The sequence below is a fragment of the Ambystoma mexicanum genome, chromosome 2q, assembly GCF_040938575.1.
Source record: "Ambystoma mexicanum isolate Mex_15411 chromosome 2q, UKY_AmexF1_1, whole genome shotgun sequence".
NCBI classification, from domain to species: domain Eukaryota; kingdom Metazoa; phylum Chordata; class Amphibia; order Caudata; family Ambystomatidae; genus Ambystoma; species Ambystoma mexicanum.
Window position 1 is genome coordinate 574426848 of NC_090924.1, and position 19051 is coordinate 574445898.

Sequence of the window (19051 nt, forward strand, 5' to 3'; positions counted from 1 at the left end):
TACAAAAGCAAACACAAAAGCAAAATGTGCACGCGACCCCGGGAGCCCACGTGCATGGATTTAACCTCCAGCAGTGGGAAAAATGGCATGCGCGACTCACCACCTGCCTTGCGTGGAAATAAAAAGAAAAACACACGCGCTTGTGCCCGTAGACAACAAACCGCCAAAAGAAGAGGTACGAACTTCAAACGCTGTGAAGTAATCGCGTGTAATTGCAGAAGAGTAAACACACGCGTCGGTCTCCACGAACAGCATGTACAGTGGACTGCTGGCCCGCGCTCATCTTTAACCCGTGCTGTAGGCAATGCCTGTGCGCAAGGCAACGCCCATGTCATAGACGTGCATACGCACTAAGGCCCTTTCCTCGAATCTCATGTATTCACTTGCGGACGTGCTGTTTTTGCACATGCGGATGCATCCGTGCCGAGGGAGAAGCCTGCGCGTGTTATGTCACATATGCTCTTACACGCTATGGGCCTTTCCTCGAATTACACTCTGACGTGCTTTATTTTTCACATGCAAAATCACTCCGTATCAAGCTGGACACGCAACAACACACGGAAGACCACACTCCTGTCCAGAAGGCCATTTTCCTGCCCCCCAGAGCCCTCAGCCAATTCCCACCAGCCATCTGCTGCTGCCTGCTGGCCACGTGCCCTGCTATTTGGTGCCTACACATCAGCCATCTGCAGGGGTCTAGTTGCTGTGACCACCCCTGCTGGAACAGAAGACTCCCGACTGCAATTTCATCGCTCCACAGCCCAGCCCAGGACCCAGTTGCCCACCGACACCTGCCTTGGGGGTTGCCATGTCGGGGGAAACACCATCAGAGACCACTGGCAACTCCCAGCCAGAGAGGGAGAGGGCTGCCAGCTTCACAGCAGGAGAGATTGGCACCCTGGTGGAGCAAGTCCTGGTGCATTATGATGCCCTCTTCAGAAGAACACGCGCTGACAAGGGGGACAGAGGAGGATCTGGATGGACATCGAGGTTGCCATCTACGCGGAGGGGGTGGCAACCCGTAACCTGCCACACGTCCATAAGCGCTGGGAAGACTTCAGGTCCATGACCCTCAGGAAGGCCCGGCACCTCTTGGATGCAACGTATGCAGAGGGGTGCCCAGTCCGCCTTAACAATGATTAGATGAGGATCCTGGAACGCATATGCCCAGCGCTTCACCTCCAAGCCTTTGAGAGGCAGACCCATCCGGAGTCGAGCGGTAAGTGTCCATGTGTCCTAATTGGAGGCAGTGCATGTTGAGGTGTGCCAGGAGTGTTTAGCTTGGACAAATGTCTGGAAAGGCCCATGTATGGATGCGTATGTGAAGGACATGAGCCTGCTACATGTGAGTCCAGTCTATGGTGTATGTGTTCGAAAGCATGATGCACAAATGCATGTGGAGATGCACACATGTTAGCATTTCTGTGTATGTACTATGCCATGTTTGGGGTGTGATACATGGATGCTGGTGCCACCTTCATGTACGTGCATAGTGTACATGTGCATATGTGTGTGTTTGACATGTGTACAACTGTGATATGCCTTGGATGGATGGGACACAGACATGTAGGGAGCCGATTGGCAGAAGTGACATAGTTGCCGGTGATTGCACTGTGACAGGTGGTGGAGATGTAAAGATGCATGTCTGTCTGGTGGCATGTGTGCATATGTGTGGCACTCCCCATGTTTCTTGTGATGTCAGCCTGACGGCGGATGTTCATGCTGTTATGTGTGTATGGATGCTGCTGCCTGCTGCATCATTCCTGTTAATTTGTGCATGTGTGTGGGTTCAAATGATATGTGTGTTGGGGAGTGTGATGCCATCTGTGAAGTTTGACACTGCCACTCATGTGCAACTGTCATGTGTGTATATGACCATTGTACAGTGCCCTGATGCCTGTGTTCTGTCTCTCCCTGTCTGGAGCACAGTGGCAGGGATCCCACCGCCAGCCAGAGATGCAAGGCCCAGCTCCCCTCCCAGGTAGTCATCTCTTTGGGGAGTGAGGAGTCTGGTGCCGTGTCCATGCCCTGCAGGCAGCCCAGCACCCGTGGCCATGCCCCGCAGGCAGCCCATCACCACTGGGCATGCCCCGTAGGCAGCCCTTCACCGCTGGCGATGCCCCGTAGGCAGCCCATCACCCCTGGGCCTGCCCCATAGGCAGCCCTTCACTGCTGGCCATGCTCCGCAGGCAGCCCTTCACCCCTGGCCATGCCCCGCAGGCAGCCCATCATCCCTGGGCATGCCCAGCAGGCAGCCCTTCACCCCTGGCCATGCCCTGCAGGCAGCCCATCACCCCAGGACATGCCCCGCAGGCAGCCCATCACCCCTTGGCATGCCCAGCAGGCAGCCCTTCACCCCTGGCCATGCCCCGCAGGCAGCCCATGCCACAGGGGGACTTTTTCCAAGTGATTTCGCTGGCACGAGTGGGGTACGTGTATTCTGAGGGGTGTGCAGGGAGTTTTCCATGTGATTTCGCTGGTGCGAGCGGCGTACGTGTATTCTGAGGAGTGAGCAGGGAGTTTTCTAGGGTACGCGTAATCCTAGGGGTGCACTGGGTGTTTTTCCAGGCAATTTCGCTGGCTCCGCAGGCAGCCCTTCACCCCTGGCCATGTCCTGCAGGCAGCCCATCATCCCTGGGCATGCCCAGCAGGCAGCCCTTCACCGCTGGCCATGCCCCGCAGGCAGCCCATCACCCCTGGGCATGCACCATAGGCAGCCCTTCACCACTGGCCATGCTCTGCAGGCAGCCCTTCAACCCTGGCCATGCCCTGCAGGAAGCCCATCACCCCTAGACATGACCTGCAGGCAGCCCATCACCCCTGGGCATGCCCAGCAGGCAGCCCTTCACCCCTGGCCATGCCCCGCAGGCAGCCCTTCACCCCTGGCCATGCCCTGCAGGCAGCCCATCACCCCTGGACATGCCCCGCAGGCAGCCCATCACCCCTGGGCATGCCCAGCAGGCAGCCCTTCACCCCTGGCCATGCCCCGCAGGCACCCCACGCCACAGGGGGACTTTTTCCACGTGATTGCACGGGCGCGAGTGGGGTACGCTTATTCCGAGGGGTGTGCGGGCAGTTTTCCATGTGATTTCGCTGGCGCGAGTGGGGTACGCATATTCTGAGGAGTGAGCAGGGAGTTTTCTAGGGTACGCGTAGTCCGAGGGGTACGCAGGGTGTTTTCCAGGCAATTTCGCTGGCGCGTGAGGGCTGTGTGGGATTATTAGCACGTTTTTGTGGTTGGGTGGCTGTATCCTGGTCCACTGGCCTTTGCGCCATGTGCGGGATTTGTGCGATGTTTATGGCACACGAGGTGGGGTTGGGTGCATAACTGGCCCTGCTGCAGGGTCGCTGTGCCACTCTGCACCACAGCTGATTATGGATGTTAGTATCAATGAATACGCTGTGCATCAAAATGGGTTTTGCCGCACGCGGCTGACGCAGACTGGCGCACGCTCCCTCTGTGCGCCAGCTGCGTGCGCCACTGATGTGTGGAATTCTATGGACTACCCCTTAAAAATCTGCAGCCTCAGACTGCAAAGTTTCGTAAAGATTTGTTAAGAAATTAAGAAGTCATGGAGAATCAAAAAAAACATATTTTCAAAAAGTGCGGACTACTTCACTTTCATTTTCCCATAGATGAAAAAGGTCAATTCTTTCCAAAGCGCACAGCCCAAACCGCTGGACAGATTTGGAACAGGTTCAAAACAGCTTGGGTACAAAACATTGACACGTGATCCATGCATAGTTTGGGGTTATTGTGTGCTGTGATTATTTAAAAATTTGATGGAGAAGGGGGTGCCCCCTTCCCCAAAAATGATAGTTATATCTCCCATGGACCCATTGCAGGATCATGGTTTTCAGAAATAAAACAACGTCATGTTGTTTTTCTTTTGCTGCGAGAGATATTTGCGGCTGTAGTAGAGGTTATGGGAAAATGAAACACAGTAAAAAGCTATGTGTGGGTAGAGAAAATACAAAGGCCATCAGGGTAGAGGTGGGGGTATGGCTAGGAAGCACTGAGTGAAATTTGGGAGTTGGACGAGGTCTAGGGACCAAGTTTGCGATACAAAGTCCTTTCTTTGTGGGATGAAAGGACACTGGGTTTTTCTCCATTGTTATTTCAACGTGAAAACTCATTGAATTTTGTAGGGGTGGTTAAAAAAATAAAGAGTTGGTGTGTGGGTGTTCGGGAATATTTACATAATTAAGCGGGATGGAGGTTGTGGGGGGATCCCCCCAAAAAAAAAAAAACATTGAGTTTTCTCATTGAAATATCCACAGAGAAAAAAACCTTCATTGTTTCATCCCGTAATGAAATGACATGGAACCAAGTTTGCAACACAAAGCATTCTGTAGCCTCGTCTATAGCTGCGAGTAGCCGACATCTGAAAGCAAACTCAGTCACAGAAGCAGCGTGTGCTCTGGGGTGTTACGGAGAGGGAAGGGTAGGTGGGGAGTCTATCTGGGAACTGGGGGGAGCTGGCACAGATGTTGGAGGCACATGGTGAGGTGCAGGGAGTGGTGACAGGAAAGATTTTCTCTTGCCGTTTTGCCGATATTCGCAGCTCTATCTTAGGCTTAAAAGGACTACAGATAGCCGAGGTTATGTATAATTCGGTATCAGTAGCTATAGAGTTTAAGGTGTCAGTGTTTATAAAGTAGTTTGTTAAGGTATAGTGATGTTGGGGGTGAAAAATCACTGGTTACCTGGTAGGTATAAGAGCCTTTTTTATTTTGGATGTGTCTTTTCAGACTTTTGAACATGTGAGACTTTGGAGAAATACAGAAGAAAATAGTTTAACGAAATTCATATAAAAAGGAACAATTGCAGTTTAGTTTAGCCACACAATGGGGGTCTTTACGAGTTTGGAGGTAGCCATGGTGCTATTAGCGACATGGCTGCCTCCAAACTCGTGTCCGGGTTCCTTAAATGGGGACTTACCGGGTCATTCCAACCTTGGAGGATCCGGTAAGTACCCATTCAAAATACCCATACCCATTACCATTTTAGCCCCCATAGGGCTCAATGGGAATGGGGAGGGAGCTAATAACGTGTCGGTTATTAGCTCACTGATCCTTTAGCGACTCCCGCGGCGGCGGTACGGGGTTAACGGCAACGGCATCCTTACCGGCGCTGTTATCCCCTAACCGCCGGACTCGTAATGACCCCCAATGTATTTTAGGTTGCATATTCTCACTTATAGTATTATGTTGTGTGGGTGTGCAATGTTGGCCTATCTAGTTCACTGTTATGTATTTTTTCAGGATTCTTATTTTTTAATTACTTTAAATTAGTACACGAGTAATGTTATTCTGTATTCATCATGTAAATTGGATTGTAGTGTAAAACTTAAAGGCAGTCTCCCTTTTAACTGACTTTTTGTAGCTATGGCTACTGTAAAAGTCAATGAACTCTAGTCACAGGTACAATAAAACAAGTTTTAGTTATTAGTTATTGTATTTGTGTATTTATGTATGATGAGAAGTACTTAAAATGACTGCTTTGGGGTACACTGAGTGTAGAATGTTAACACTTCAGGAGCACTGTTTTGATCTTATGAAGAAACATGTCATTTTATGTACTTTGTTGTTCACTTATTTGATTTGACGTTTTGAAGGCCAATTTAGTTTGATTTGGGGCTTGCAGGAAAATGTGCCTGTAGCTGCGGGTGCAGATCAAGATCTGTATCCGCGTTGAATAGACGCAGACATGAAAGATGCTAACTGGGTTTGTGTCAGTTTCATTGTTTGTTACTGGTTGTTGGTACTTTTGCATTTGTGTAGGGCTTAGTGATAGGTTTTGCTGAAAATGTGTCAGACATCTTTATTGGTATGTAGTCCTCTTTTTTTGGTGTTTGTTTTGGAAAGTATAAAAGCCAACATTTTCTGCAGTTTTATCCTTTTGATTCCTGAACTCTCACTGTGCATATCGCAGCAGTGTGGCTGATGTGAAAGTAAGTGTTAATCTTTATTTACACATGTAAAGGTTTATTTGCAGTGTTCTGTGTGTTATTTGTAGGGACCATTGCAATCAGATGTGTTATTTTCTTCATTTTATTTTAATGTATCTTGAGGTTTGCAGTACTTATAGGTGTTTGGAGTGTTTTGTGAAGTAGTTCAATTGCTGGTTATTTTTGTATTGTCTGGTAGCTGCATTATTATCATCACCCCAGTGGATTTGCACTTTATGTTGTACAGTTAACTCGCGTGAAAAGTCAACCTATGTTCAAAATATAGTGGTACTGTCGAAGATAGTAGCAGCACATCTGTAGACTGTTCATGAAAAACCTCCTTTATGGCCTTTCTAGCATTTCAGATGATTCATTAAAGGCAGTGGTTCAGATGTTTTAAGACTCTGGCTGTTGGTGGCAGCACATTCAATGTGTGGTGATTGATTTTGTACAACCACTGCTCACAGCTCCAGTGATGATGGAAGATGACACGTAAGTCAAAGATGGTGATGTTGTCACAGTGGTGGATGGAAGTGCAGCAGACAGAATATTGGAAAGCTCTTGGTGTAGAGTTTTGTTGCAGAATGTTGCCAAATTTGCAGATTTCTGGAACATTATTCTTTGACTTTAAAGAAGTGTTAACTGTGAGCAGTGGTTTGCATCCTAGTTGTCAATTTCCTTGGTGGTGATGGATTCAGTACCAAAATGATAATGTCATCAGTACTGTTACTATCATGGTTACAGGGTTCCATGCGTTAATTCCGCCGTGAAAATATTGCGATGCTAAAATATTGCGATGCTAAAATATTGCCATATTTTTGCGGCAAAATTCACACATGGACCATGCGAGGGACACCACTGCATGCCCTGCATTATTTTTTAATGTGCAGGGGACACCCCCGCAAACCCCACTCACACATAATATCCCAAACAACAATATTGCTTTTGGCGAACCAAATGGCCATATCTACGGCGATATTTTTGTTGGGGATATTATGTAGTGATACTGGTTACAGTACTAGTGTGTCTACCTGTGTAATTGTTTTCTATCTCTTGTTCTCCAAGTTTACTTATCCTGCCCTATTTTCTCTTATTCTCCAAGTTTACTTAAACTTCCCATCCTTTGTCCTGCATGCAACTAGTATAATGTTTTTGTTTATTTTTACCCAGTTTATATATCCCTGTTTGTTTTTTGTAGTGGTATTTTCTTATAGTTTTTATATTGTTGTATATTTTTTTTTAATACAGGTTGGATTTATTTTCCCAATGATCCAATGATTGGTATGTGCAAAGAGAACAACAGTGCACTATGCAATAATGTATCTTTTATATAGTGCATGTGACACATTGCATATAATGTATGTGGGTAATACAGATGTGCGTATTAAATTGTGTTTGTTAAAGTGTGTGTGCCATTGCACTGATTCTGTTTTCTTTTTTTCAGATAGAAGGATATGATTATTTTTTTAAACATAGATGTATAGCAGCGGCTACGATCCAGCCTAATCAGCCCTCAGCATTTGAGATGCAGGTAACCACAGCAATGAACAGGGGGGGGGGTGTCCTAAGTGCAATTTTGATGACGCATGCCAGCGGCAACAGCTGCATTGTGTGAAAAGTGTATTCTTCATGTCTCCCAATTTTTACTGTGAATTTTGTTATTAATATTGTGCATTACATTCATGGAAAGAAAGACACGCAATCACATAGTAACAGTTTTAAGGTTTGGGGCATAATTGGATTTTTGGTAACCAAATAAATATTCAAACACAGTTTGTTGAAAACAGGTATTTGGCAGGGGATGTGGTTGTAGGGTTTCTTTTTGTTTTTGTTAGAACACCTGATTTATCGTGTTCTGTAGCCCAATTTTCTGGATTGTTATTGTCCATGATTACTTTTAAATGTTCAATGTCCTTTTTCATTGATTCCACGTCTTTTAGCATATTAATCAATATGTCATTTAATTCAGTCAAGGAATCCATAATTAGATTGGTGGGTTCTTGTTGTGGTGCTTCCTTATTGAATGTTCTAGAGACTTGAATCACTTCTTCATCTGTTTGAAAATATTTGAAATATTTTTTAAACAATTGGAGATATAATACAGTTTCAAAACATGTGTGTTGGTTGTATACACATTTGATAGTTTGATAATAATTAGATACATTATATGTGTTTTGTGACTGATGTTAGTTGCTGTACTAAATACATAAATATACAGAATGTACTTACAAAAATCCTGATTGTGGTGTATTTTCTTTTGGAACATTGTTTTCAGCATCTTTTTTATCTCTTCCTCTGTAGGGTAATTCTCCTCTAGCCATTACATTTACTGTTCCATTTTCGTACTGGTACAGAGAATCACTCCTTTTGAGTTCAGAGTTAGAATTTGGAATGAAGGAAGATTAACGAGTAGAGAAGGTGGAATGTTTGTGTTTGCATTGTGATTGGTTGTTCATTGGTTGTGTGGTGGGTGGCTGCCAATAGGATTTCAAATGCCTTCGATGCTGTTGAATTGTATAGGGCCTTTGAGAGAATGTATTTTTTGAGTGATGTTTATATATGCCAATAAAATTGTAAATAATACTGTATTATTATATACGTTTTTTTTTTACTTCATACATTTCTATTGTTGAGGGTGAGGTGTACCCTTAGGAAATAGTGCTGTCTTTGGGGTATATTTATTGTTTCATTTGATATTTGAAACATGGAGCCAGTTTCAGAAGGAGAGGAATCTCTTTGTTCAGCAGATTGTGGAAAATGTTTTGAAAATGGGATTAATAGTGATGTTGAGGACATAGGTGATGAGTTCTCAAAACATTGGTTTACAAGATTTTTTTGGTTTTATAATATCTATGGAGTGTTTGAAATGAGAGGTATATGCTGTGACTGTGGAGAAATATTTTTTACAGGGAGCAAAGGTTTTTTTCTTTTTGGGAAAAGAACATCAATTAATCATCTAAAGAAAGAGTACCGACAAGTGTTTCAAAATGTTTTGAATCGTCATACAGGTAAAGATTATGGGCCTCATTACATGGTAGGCGGTAAGGGTTTACCGGTAACGGTAAGGGCACCGGTATCGGTAAACCCTTACCGCCTTACTACGAGGCCCCTTTGCGGGACCCGACCTTAACGGCTGGTGTTGACACGCCGTTAAAGTTGGGACCCGCAAAGGGACCTTGGTGCTAATTACGGTAACGTTATTAGCTCCTTCCCCATTCCCATTGAGCCCTATGGGGCAAAAATGGGAATGGGGACGGGCCATGGAGAAAGGGGAAATTACCTCCAGCCAACCTTGGAATGGGGTGGTAATTCCCCTTTTCTCCATGGTGGTACCGGTATGGTACCGGCGGCAACCATGGTGCTAATAGCACCATGGTTTACCGCATATCGTGTAATGAGGCCCTATGTCTCTGGTTAAAAATGTTGGTGATATGTTGGTGGAAGAACCCAAAGGCTCTTTTAAGATCCACCCAGCAAACCTTTTAAGTATAATGGAAAAGGAACATACGTTTTTTGCCCTTTTAAAAAAATAGCTGCAACTATGGTAGCAGACAAGGAAACATTGGGCCTCATTACAACTGACCCGGCATGGAAACAACGATGGCAGTAAACCCGTCGCCACCGTTGTTTCCATGCCTGGTGATCACAACTCCTGCAGGTCTGACCTGGTGGGTTTAACACACCCCGCCTGCAGGCAGATGAGGAAACCCCCTGCACCATCACAAGATGGTGCCGGTGTTTCCATGATCCCCGCTCCCATTGAGTCCTATCGGACTCAATGGGAATGGTGATTAACACCATTCCACCTCCGGAATTCCCGGGTCACCGGGTTTGTGATGCCCCGGTAATTCTGGGAATCACGGAGGCGGAATGGTAATACGAGTCCGGCCGTAACCAGGCAGTTTTACCACCTCGGTTACCGCCGGACTCCTAATGAGGCCCATTGTGTCCTGTCATGCGTATTGCAGCCATGGGTAGACCATGGTATAGGCTACAGCTGTGGCTGCACCCGAGGGCAAAGGGCACATCGTGTATTTTTGGTGGATGCATCCATGGCTATAACTGTGGTGCCTTAACCACAGTTATGAACGCACCAATCACACGTTGCATTGGATTACCACAGGATAGCCGTGGGTACAAATGGGCAAATGGAACGTCGTGTATTTTTGGTGGGTGCAGCTGCAGCTATAACTATCGTGCTTCAGTCATGGGTATAACCATTCCAATCGCTATGTATTGATTATGTTGTTCTATTGATTTTACACTCCACAATTTCACATGTTTCTGTTTTCATGCCCTCATGTGTACCTTTATGTTGCTTGAATTGTTACAGCCTGTCAATATGACTTTTTAAATCTCTAAAAATGGTACAGGTAGCTGTGACTACTGACAGGTGATGCGATTCTCGGCTATGACAGGGCCAATCGCATGTTGTTGTGTTTTTTGGGGGTCTTTTATAGCCCCGGGCATTGTTCCGTCACTATACCTGCGACTATGGCTGGTTGTATTTTGGTGCAGTGATCGTATTACATTATGGATATTTTAGGTCAGATTTTTGCATGCATTTCTGTTTGGATGTTCTCACTTGAATGCTAATATGAATTGATTTTCAAATCTTTTTAATATGTGTTTTTGAGCGCATTAGAAAAATGTACATGTAGCCACGTCTATAGGTGGGTTTTGGTCATGTAACTAGGGTTATAGCCGCAGTTTTGTTATTGTGAAAAATTTGGATTTTATTTTTTAATGTAGTGTGTAAATATGGTATAAAGTATTCTTTGAAGGATTGGATTGGGGTTTATTGATTGATACAGCTTGTAATAGAAATGTGTTTATCATTTTACTTGTTTGCTTTCTACAGTCCTCTTGTGTGCTATTGAATAGTGAAAGCTATGAAAGTGACATTTGTGTGAACTTTTGACAGTCTGATTCGAGAATTTAGAGTGTCCACGTGTTCTGTGTTTGGCTATGGTGAAGATCTATGTGCTTTGTAAGACGCTATATGAATAACACATCATTATCATTATCATTATCTATTCATTATTTGGAGCAGCTGAAGGTGAGTAATTGTGTGTTTTTATATATTTTATGTACAGTTTTAATTAATGTATTTGTAAGATAATTGAAGTATGTTTAGGTGTCTCATTTGGAAAGTTTTAGACATATTGTTTGCAATGTAGGGTTTTCTATATTTTTCTTCAGTTTTTTATGAGGGTGATGAAGCAGTATGACATGGTATGCTATTCTTATATTTGACGGTAAATATATTTGCAAATGAAGGTTGTTTCTCTGTGAGATTGGAAGATGTGATATGAATGAGGGTGTATAAGAAATCGTAGTGTGAACCAAGCAGTATAACTCTATGTGTGACAACTATTGTGGCTGTGTGTGTGCTTTGTAGTTGTATATTTAGCTATGGTGATTTTCTACTGTGTTAGAATTGTGGCAGTGTGAAATTACGAAGTAAAGAAGATGAAGTTACAGTGGCTAACTGGGTAAGGTTTCATAGTATAAGAGACATTTTTGTATGCTGCAGGATTTTCACTGTCATGTAATTGTTGGTAGTAATGTAGCAATAAAAATGAACAATCATATTTGGTATGTTTCCAATTTTCTTGCAAACTGTGTGCTTTGAAAGTACAGGAATCTATTTGGGTTCCATGCAATGTAATGCAATACGTTGTTATGCAATGCACTGACATAAAGAAGTGTAAAATGAATGGGGGTGCATAGTGGGTTGGGGGAAACAATATTATGGATGAGATTTGCTTACATGGTTTTCTGGGTCTGCTTATGTCACATGGCCATTGCAAGTTTATTGCAGTGGGGATGGGTAGTGAAGGGAGGACACACATGTTGATATGTTTTTTCTATTAGTACTGTTAGTGATTAGTTTGTAGGCACTCACTCTCGAACCTCTTAGTCACTTTCTTGTCACTCTCTATGTTTCACTTACCAAGAAAACATGCCAGTTGTCCCATTCGTGTGGCCATGAATGCATCCAGGGTACCCATTCACAGTATCACATAGTCCTTTGTGGACCTAACAATCACACAAGTAGACACACTAGGATCCTGTTGAAACAGGGTTTGCAGGACATGTCTGCATCACATGTAATCTTTACATATAGGGTTTTCTATTGTTTACAGTTCAGGAAGACATGCTTCCTCCCAATAGGTGACACACATGGCATATGGGACATGCATGCAGTTCATGAAACCATTGGTGTTTGGAAACTGGTCTATGATGTAAAGTCATCTTTTTATATCTGTTGTCCCTGAAATTTTGGGTAGCAATGTGTGCTGTTCGTGGTTTAGGGGAGCTATTACCAGCTTTGTCAGTATGTGTGGAAATGTTGGCTGTATCAGGTCATGAACCATGCCAACAGTGTATTCGCACAGTCTGTTTACAACAATGGTCTGTATCTACCAACTTCAAATAGTGTGTATATTTCCTTTGCATTCAAGGTCTCTATCAATTAGTTGGAGTATGTAGATGATGGGCCGGTGTAGCTAATATGGTTTCCTGATATTTTACTCTGTTTGTCCCTATGGGGACAGTGTGACCCTGGGTGTGTGTGGCTATCATGTTCTCCTCCTTACTTGCAAGGCCATCTGCAGCATTAATATTGTTATGCCTTTAATCAGTATGGACAGCTGCACAAGATACAGTAGGAGGGTTCTGGCAGTTTGTATGGTACTCTCAGTGCACAGCGGGTCAAGTGGATGCACCTCAGCTTCCTTTCAGAGCATGTCGCAGTCATGCCCACCTCCTTAGTGGTGGAGGTTATTTTGATGGTTTACTGTGCTATATTTGGCATTGCAGGTAGACCAAATGGCTGATATCCAGCATATATTGTGTCAGGTTATCTATATCCTGCTTTTCAGACATATAACACCCTTTTTTTCTGGATGTGGTGTGTATGTTGAATTATTATGGTATGCAAGAAATGGGTAATGTTGTGTATACGATGTCAAATTAATGGGGGTGCATAGTGGGTTGGGGGAAACAGTATTATTGATCTGGTTTGTTAAAAATGTTTTCTGCAGCTGGTTGGTCGGTATGGCCATGGAATCTTTAGTACAGTGGGGATGGACAATGAAGGGAGGACATATATGCTGATATCCTTTTGTTGATTAGCAGTAATAGTTATTAGTTTGAAGGGAAAGGCAGGTTAGTGCATTAGGCTACTGCGTTATTATGCAAAAATCGGTGGAATTAGTTGACGTAGTTAATTGTGCATGCTTTTTGTTGAGAATGGCTAAGGAGGACTAATGAAATGGGTGCTGGGAGAAGCAAGAGTGTGGTAGGGTCTCATATGTTGTACAAACAAAAACTTCTATATACTGTATTTGTCAATATGGAACACGTGCATACAATGGGCATAGAGGATTTCCCATGAATGTCATCCTAAAGAGTTCTTTTTTAATGTACACTTGCTAATCACAGGCATCTAAGCAGACCATCCTGAAAAATGGATACCTTTCCCTGGCTGTTTTATTGATGGATTGAGCTCCTATGTTGGTTGCCCTCTGCAGTGTCTACTTCAGCATATGTGGTGTTTCTGCTTCTGGTACGAGCATTACTGGGAGCAATGATACATTACTAGTTTTCTGAAATGCAATTTTGTTGTGTTTTTACATCCAGTAATTACTGTTACTGCATGTGTGGCGGCAACGGTCTAATCATCCAGTACAATTCCCTTTACCAGATATGGTATTAGTATTTACTCGATTGATGTTCTGCAGACATTTGATTACCATAATTTTTTAATAAAGCACTGAGTACATTGTTTTCACCTCTCTTCATGAAAAGGTGACACAATTCTTGATAGTAATACCAGCGTAGTTGAAAGAGGATAATCAGTTAGTAGTCTCCTTGCACTACCCAAAGCCGTGCTGCCCTGTCTGCGCTTACTCAGAGCATTTCTGACCTGTTTTCGCCTCCCCTCTCCCGTGCACTTACTTTCTCCTTTTCTGTTTGCACTTTTCATTCTTACACTTGTATGATCTCAATGACACAAGGCCTAGTAATATCATTTGTCTTGTCTTGCCTTTGTCTTTTCTCCCTTGTCTTGTTGTGCCTAGAAATACTTGTCTACATGTGTGTTATAAATGACTTATGATAGCATATCATTTGGGAAGTTCTTGGGGATATATTTGATATTTGTGGGTCGTATGATAACTGTCCACATTCAGATTTGTCCCATCACCCCCACTGTCACCGGCAGTGCTACCTGAGCCCTCCACCTTATGCTGGCGCTCACCCTTGAACCTCTGAGTCATTCTCTTGTCACTCTCTATGTTTCACCTACCAAGGAGAAATGTGTGTAGCCTTGAATGTATCTAGGGTACTGTTTAACAGTACCATGGAGTCCTGTGTGGAGCTAGGGATCCTGGTGAAACGGGTTTGCAGGTCATGTCTGCATCACTTGTAATCTGTACCTTTAGGGTTTGCTAATGTTTACAGTTCTGGAAGTCATGCTTCCTCCCAACAGGTGACACACATGGCATATGGCACATGTGTGCAGTTCCGGAAAACATTGGTGTTTGGGAACATGTCCATGATGTAAAATCATTGTTTTATATCATTTGTTGTCCCTGGTGTTTTGGGTAGCCATGTGTGCTGTTACATGGTGTAGGGGAACTAATACCAGCTTTGTCAGTATGTGTGGAAAGGTTGGCTGTATGAAGTCATGAACCATGCCAACAGTGTATTTGGAGGAGTCTGTTTAAAACAATGGCATGTAGCTACCAACTTCAAATGGTGTGACATGGCAGTGTGTATATTTCCTTTGCATTCAAGGTCTGTCTCAATGAGTTGGAGTATGTAAATGATGGTAGGCTGGTGCAGCTAATATGGTGTCCTGATTTTTTAATCTGTCCCTTTGGGGACAGTGTGACTCTGGGTATGTGTGGCTATAATGTTCTCCTCCTAACTTGCAGTGCCATCTGTTGCATTAATGTTATTGTACCTTTAATCAGTAGGGACTGCTCCACAAGATGCAGGAGGAGGGTTCCACCAGGTTGCACAGTACTCTGAGTCTTTTCTGATGTGCAGGCAGGCTGTCATGTCCACAGTGAGTCAAGTGGATGCACCTTTCCTTTCTGTCAGAGCATTTATTTTTTTATTTTATAACATTTGTTACATGCCCAGACCCTCGGGTATCACGGCGAGATTACATAGATACTTATTCACATTTTGCATACATAATAGGTACATGGTTAAACATTGAGTTAAAACTGAAAACATTCTAGACATTCTTTCTTATACAATGGGGAACACAATACGCGTAGTTTGCAAGATTATGCAAGAGAGAAGGTTACAGTTATATTTACAGTTGCCTAAAATCAGCGGTTGTTGGACCTCATGTTATTTGAAAAGCCATGTTTTGAGAGATTTCTTGAAGACAGCAAGGGAACTCCCTTCTTTAATTCTATTGGAAAGGAGTTTCAGTATTTGGGGGCTAAGTGTTTGAAGCTACTGGCACCCACTTTGGTGTTCTTGAAGCGAGGGATTTCCAGTAGTTGCTGGTTGTGTGATCTGAGTGTTCTTAAGACAGATTTTCTGTGCAGACCATTGTTAAGGTGTATTGGACCTGAGCCCTGTTGGCATTTGTAGGAAGTGCACCTGGTTTTGAAGATAATTCTCTCAGCAATTGGTAGCCAGTGATGCTCTCTTCTAATCTTAGAAATGTGGTTGGATTTCCTTATGCCGAGAGCTGCTCTTAAGGCTTTATTTTGTATGAATTGTAGTTTTTTTAGATTAGTTTTGGAAGTGCCTAGTGGTAATACATACAGTATTCAAGTCGGGACACTATAAGAGCTCTAGCCAGGGTGACACAGTTGGCGTAGGTGAGAAATTGTCTACTTAAGGCAATTAGTTTTGCTGTGTAGGAGGTGGTTGATGAGAGGCTGCTAATGTGTTTATTCATTGTTAGATTAGCATCCAAGTAAACTCCTAAGGTTTTTACTTGTTTCAAGACAGGTATCATGGTACCATCGATGTTAATAGAGGTGTAATCAGCGTGGAGGGCCCTGATTTTAGACTGTGATCCCATTATGAGGATCTCGGTCTTCTCGTCCTTTAGCCAGAGGCTATTTAGAGCCATCCAATTTTGGATAATCGCATAGATTTTATTGATAAGTAGTGTGTCTTGGGTGTAGTTTCCTGAGAGCGGGATGAGGATCTGGGTGTCATCCACAAAGTTGGTGTAGATGACACCCATATCGTCTAATGCTGAGAAGAGAAGTTTTGTATAAGCATTATATAGTGTAGGAGAGAGGCAAGAACCTTGGTGTACTCCTCTAGGGACGGGGATGGGGTCAACAGCTTCCTTGCCTATAGCGACTCTGGATGTACGGTCAGCTAAAAAGGATTTAATCCACAGGGTGGCATCCATGGAGAAGTTGAAATCCTTGGCTAGGGTGTTTCAGAGTTTATCATGGTGCACGAGGTTGAACGCTGCAGAGAGGTCCAATAAGAGAAGGATACATAGTTTGCCTGAGTCTCTAATGGTGTCCATCTGGATTTTAAGATCCAATAGGGCTGTTTCTGTACTATGGTTAGGCCTGAATCCAGACTGTCTTGCTCCGACGAGATGGTGGTTTTCTAAATGAGATTGGACTTGGTTATAAGCTATTTTGTCAATGATTTTAAGTAAGAATGGAACAGCCATTATTGGCCGGTAATTAGTGGGAACAGTTGGGTCTAGAGTGTTTTTTTTAGTAATGGGGTAACCCATGCTTCTTTGATGCTGGCTGGGACCAGATTAGCTTTGAAGGAGGAGTTCACAAAGTTGGTGATGATGGGAGTGAGGGTGTGGGCGCAAGATTTGACTATTTGTGCTGGGACTGAATCTCCTTTGCAGTTAGAAGCTTTGAGTTTGGAGATTGTGTTGTAGACTGATTCTTGGGAGACTGGGGTGAAGGCAAAGGGAGGGCTGGTGGTACCAGCACTGTTGAGAATATGTTTGTCATTAGGGGGTTTACTAGCTAGTACATCTTTTTTGGTGGCGAATTTGGATGGTAGCAGTTTGATTTTGGAGGCTAAAGCATTTTGTATGGTGGTACACCAATCTTTACTTGGTTTGGTGGGGTTTGTGACTAGGATAGGATTTTCCAATTCTCTTAATATGGAGAATAGTTCTTTTGAGTGGGATGCAGCGTTACTGATCCTTGTGTTGTAGGCGTTCGCTTTGGTTGCGATAATGTCTGATTTGTAATAATTATTTGATAGGAGAAAGGCATTTTTTGATTCAAGTGTAGGGTTTTTCCTATAGGTATATTCTAGTGCACGTTTCCTTCTTCTGAGGGCAACTAAGTCCTCGTTAAACCAGAAGCATGACCTTTTGTCTGTGCATTTTGTTTTAGTGGTTAGTGGTGCTATTTCGTTGATTGTGGAGGTGAGACAGTTTTTGTAGATGTCTGCTAGGTGACAGGGGTTATCACTGGAGATTATCGCACTATCTAAGGCTTTGCTGAGCAGAGGATTGATGTTGTCAGGTGTGTGTTTACAGAGGTTTCTAACTTCGTGGGTGTGTGTAGTTTTTTGTACAGAGAGGGTGGTTCGGCAATGATAAGGGTAAACTGGATGATGGAGTGGTCCGTTCAACTGAGTGGGGAGATGGAATCAATGTTGATGGTGGAGTTATGCGTGAGGATCCAATCTAGGGTTCTACCCTTAATATGGGTAGGGCCATTGACTATTTGTTTGAAACTCATGTCCTTAAGAGCAACATAGAGGGCTTCTCCTTTGGTATCATTGCTGTCATTGAAGCCTAGGTTAATATCTCCAAGGAGGATACATTTAGGGGGTTCATAGAATTTAGCGCACAAGTGGCGCACGCGGCTGGTGCACAGTGTGCGCGTGCGAATCTCTGCGCCAGCCGCGTGCGCTAAAATCCATTTCCGCGCACAGCCTATTCATGGATTTTAGCTACCAAAACCAGCCGTGGCGGACAGTGGTGCAGCGACCCTGCAGCAGCACCAGTTACGCCCCCAAGAACGCCCCTCGTGCAGGTAAAAGCCATCAAAATCCCCAATCCAGCGCAAAGGGCTGCGCTAACCCTGTACCTGCACGGCAAGCGGGGTACGTGTATTACTGGGGTTCGCGGGAAGTATCACAAGCGAATGGCCCTGTGCGAGCGGGGTACGTGTATTACTGGGGTTCGCATGAAGTTTCACACGCAATTTCAGCAGGGTACGTGTATTTTGGGGGTGCGCAGGAAGTTTCACACGCGATAGGCCCTGTGCGAGTGGGGTACGTGTATTTCGGGGGAGCGCAGGAAGTTTCACACGTGATTTCAGCAGGGTACGTATATTTTAGGGGTACGCGGCAAGTTTTACACGCAATTTCAGCAGGGTACGTGTATTTCAGGGGTGCACAGGAAGTTTTATACGCGATTGGCCTGGGTACGTGTATTTCAGGGGTGTGCGGGAAGTTTCACACGCAATTTCAGCAGGGTACGTGTATTTCAGTGGTGCGCAGTAAGTTTCACATGCAATTTCAGTAGGGTACGTGTATTTCAGGGGTGCGTGGGAAGTTTTACACGCGATTTCAACAGGGTACGTGTATTTTAGAGGTGCGCGGGAAGTTTTACACGCAATTGGCCTGGGTACTTGTATTTTAGGGGTGCGCGGGAAGTTTCACACGCGATTTCAGCAGGGTACGTGTATTTCAGGGGTGCGTGGGAAGTTTTACACGCGATTTCAACAGGGTACGTGTATTTTAGAGGTGCGCGGGAAGTTTTACACGCAATTGGCCTGGGTACTTGTATTTTAGGGGTGCGCGGGAAGTTTCACACACGATTTTAGCAGGGTACGTGTATTTCAGGGGTGCGCAGGAAATTTTACACGCAATTTCAGCAGGGTACGTGTATTTCAGGGGTGTGCGGGAAGTTTCACACGCAATTTCAGCAGGGTATGTGTATTTCAGGGGTGCGCGGGAAGTTTTACACGCAATTACAGCAGGGTACGTGTATTTCAGGGGTGCGTGGGAAGTTTTATACGCGATTGGCCTGGGTATGTGTGTTTCAGGGGTGCGCAGGAAGTTTCACACGCGATTTCAGCAGGGTATGTGTATTTCAGAGGTGTGCGGGA